The 3,809-nt window shown below is 36.7% G+C and overlaps 1 long non-coding RNA gene across 1 annotated transcript; it reads left to right on the top strand.

Moving 5' to 3' along the window:
• The first annotated feature begins 370 nt into the window (after positions 1-370).
• Positions 371-2,128, top strand: LOC122027676. Its single transcript, XR_006124493.1, has 4 exons — positions 371-527; positions 607-693; positions 770-1,066; positions 1,939-2,128. It is a non-coding gene; the product is annotated as an uncharacterized LOC122027676 (long non-coding RNA).
• The last annotated feature ends 1,681 nt before the right edge of the window (positions 2,129-3,809 follow it).

The raw sequence follows: 3,809 nt of genomic DNA, 5'->3' as shown, positions 1-3,809 counted from the left end.
GTTTAGTGATTTATGTTTCTATGATGTTTGTTCTTTATTTGAATGCAATTAGTTTAGGTTTTGTTACATGCTCTAGTTTTTGTTTCACTAGATGTTTACTTGATGTGTTTTTACTTTCCATGCTCTAGGTTAGATTGGATCCAAAATCCACACTACGAACAAGTGAGTTTCCTACTTTCCCTTGCAAATTGTTGACATGCATATATAATTTGTCATTGGATGATTATCATTGCATCATTGCAAGAGTTAGTTTTGGGTGACAAAACTGTGACTGAGTCTGTATCTCAACATTATGAATCTATAAATAACTACATAGAACAGATACTAATTATCCTAGTCAGATTTTGCATTACCATTTTTGACTGAAGCAGCTTGTTGTTTGATGATCTGCCAGAACTTGAGATTTTGAGTGCTCAGTTAAAATAATTTTTGAAACTCCGTACTAATGTCCTGTGGAATTTGTAGGAGCGATATGTGGCAATGGCAACAAGAAGAAGAATGTTGCCTGCCAACATATTCCCAATTTGGTTTTTTTTCTACAACTAATTCTTCTTCTTTTTTTTCCAAGGGAATTTATGTTTTAGTACCTATTTCTCAAATTCACAGCTTTACCTCTATGGGATGATACGATGGGAAATCAAACTCCACTTCGAGGATTTGGTGATTTCGACTTAGACGAATTGGATTTTGGAGGTGTGTTTGTCAACTTTGCCTTCTCTTATGACTGTTTCAAGTCCTTCTAAATCTCAAGTGAGATAAATGGTAGCAGATGAGGTCGAGAAGGGCGTGAAGAAGCAAATGAGGCATCAAGAGTGAAAAGGCGTCGTGTTCTAAATTTTTTTCTGATGATGATGGCGCCACAGCCGTCAATGAGCATTTGTCCTCTGAAGTAGTTTGTTCCAAGACTGTTTCTTCAGATAGATAAATTAGATTCATCTTAATACTTTATTCAAATTAGGCTAAAGCATCCACTTGGTGCGTTTGATTTTTTTACTTTAGGTTCAGGAGGACTCGACATCAGCAAAAATATGCACACAAAATTTACAGTCGAATCTCATGTGTTCAGGTTTTAATTTTCTTACCTTGGAAAGAATTTTTCTAGCAGTAGATGTGGATTTCCAGCTATTCTAATCAAAGAATTTGTGATAGATGATAGATTTCTTTTCAGTAATGAAGTCTTGGATCCATCCTCAGATGAATGGATGGAGAACTATTTCAATGATAGTGAGATGTATTGCAACTCTAAATACACATCTTTTCCTTTCCATGCTTCATGGTTGAGTTTACATAGTTATATTCTGTTGATAATATGGTGTTGACGTGATGTGATTAGATGCTCAGTCAGTAACATGTTTCTTGTGTTTTAAGTGTACCAATGGGATGGACTTGTTTAGTATATATTGCAAGTTTAAGGACTCAATTGAAACAAAAAATATAGCAACCTGTTTGAGTTTTAGGCGATAAGTGAAGGGCCATTCTTTCTTTGCACTCTAGAATCAAAGCCATATTTTATATGTATAGTTTAGTACACCGGAAAACTACATTTGCTATTGGAAAATTCAAGTCAAATTGTGTTTGATAAAGCTACAAGTTCTGCAAACCAAAGAAATTAGAACATATGCTGATTTCGACTTTAGTTCATGTGTAAGAACTCAAATGAAATATATGCTGTTCTTTTTACACTGCATCTCTAATTATGTATTTAGGTCTCACAGTGGTTTCCCTAGCATCTCCAATTATGCTATTCTTTTTGTTATATTTCCATGGCGGAAACAAAGTAGCACATGTATTTTTCGTTTGCTCTATTCTCTGTTATTTTATGCTTAATTCTTTTTCTCTTAAAAGTTATTGTATGGTGTGAATTGTGACATTTATTTTTAGCTATTACCACCGAAAATTTCTTTTGCACAATACTGATCGTATTGTTTTCTGTGACAGATACACAGTGGTAGGTGTTTTGTCCCAGTCTCAAGCCGTCAATCCATTTTGATCAATATATCTAGTAGAAGTAAGCATGCAGATCGTTGTCTTCGAGGCCGGCTAGCTATTTTGTGCTTTTTTTTGTTTTAAATTTGAATGTCACTAACTACTTTGAAATAGAAATATTTAGTCTTTGTGTATAGTTGAATTCTCCTGTAAATACTAATACTTTGTAATTGAATTCTATTGTTTGGTACGAGTTTGAAATCATTAGCTGAGCTAATTAATGCTATTTTATATGTCAAATTCGAATCTGGATATGGTAAAAGAAAATTAATAGTTTTATAAATATAAAAAAATGATTTTGTAAATAGATTTTTTAAAAAATTTTTAAAAAAAGACAACGCTTTTAAAGCGTTGCAAAAGTGTTGTCTTTGTCAAAAACAACAACGCTTTTAAAGCGTTGCAATAATGATGTTTTTGCAAAAAATACACAACGCTTTTAAAGCGTTGCAAAAGCGTTGTCTTTGCTACAAACGACAATGCTTTAAAAGCGTTGTCGTTAAGCAGACTTTTAACAACAGTGCCTTTAACAATGCTTTTTCAGGCACAAAGACAACGCTTTAAAAGCGTTGTCTATTAGCTTTTTTCTTGTAGTGCTGGTTCTTGCTCAAACGCTCCTCTTTGTTCTCCTTATGGTGTGTGCAAGAAAGAGTGCCCCGGTGCCATTTCTTCTTTATCTCATAGTCTTCTCCCAATTAACGACAAAGTCATCTACCCAGCGTGTCATCTTCACTAATTTCAAACAATATCAAATTTAGCGTCGTCTGTGGAAACTTCGCTTGAATCTGAGACCTAAAGATAGAAGAAGCTAGATGATTTACTACAGTTACCCTACCTCAAGAGCATTTAAAGCTGCTGATAGTAACCCGGGCACAAAAGTTAGTATAGCAATAACAAGCGGCAACCATCAGTCCTCTACCGTGCAACACGGCTACATCTATGACGGGCCCTCACACTAAGTAGGGGACCCGAGTGGAAGGACTCATAGGGTTTCATCTAATTCCTCTAATGGTTGACTTCGTACAACTACCTGCTCATCTAGTCAGCCTTCTGTCCGTACCGCCCTCCCCGATTGCACCTCACCAGGCACTGTTCCGTACGTCATTCGATGAGGTGGGCTGAATAGAGAAGCCTCAAGTGTCATCGTTTGGAGATGCACCCGCCTAGGACCCACAAAAGGGAAAACGTCAATTCCTAATGGTTCTCTCGAATAGGTAACTATGTCGTTCTCACAAGAAATCTTGGAGGGCAAGTTGCCAAACCATTTCTGACCCTTGATGATCAGAGAGTATGGAGGGGCAACTGACCTAGAAGACCACCTCTTCAAATTTGAAAACACATCCATCCTTCACCAATATATGAATGAAGTAAAGTATCGAGTGTTTCTTACAACTCTTTCCGACTCAGCATAGAGATGGTTTAACTGTCTCTCATCCGAGTCCATCTGTTGTTTCAAGGATTTTCACAAGGAATTCCTTCATCACTTTGCCAGCAGCCGCCAATATCATAAAACAATCTTGAACTTATTCTCCCGTAAACAAGGGCCCAAGGAGATGCTGAGGGTTTATATCAAAAAGTTTAACCAGGTGACTATGGATATTCCTATTGGTGCAATTTACACTAATAGTCTAACTTAGGTTTGGATGAATGACAAGTGAGTTAAGTTAGGTGTCATCGTGATCTAACCTTGTTATTGAGTGTGCAGGGTTAACTAACTTAACGGATCAAGAGAACCTGACACTAGGTAGAAAGTTCAATCGGGATGTGCGATTCCCTAGTAGCAAAGTCTAGATGTGGGATTTTGGTAGGAGGATGTCTGGATGTGC

The sequence above is a fragment of the Zingiber officinale genome, chromosome 10A (assembly GCF_018446385.1).
Source record: "Zingiber officinale cultivar Zhangliang chromosome 10A, Zo_v1.1, whole genome shotgun sequence".
Taxonomy (NCBI): Eukaryota; Viridiplantae; Streptophyta; class Magnoliopsida; order Zingiberales; family Zingiberaceae; genus Zingiber; species Zingiber officinale.
This window is presented reverse-complemented; position numbering and strand designations above follow the sequence as displayed.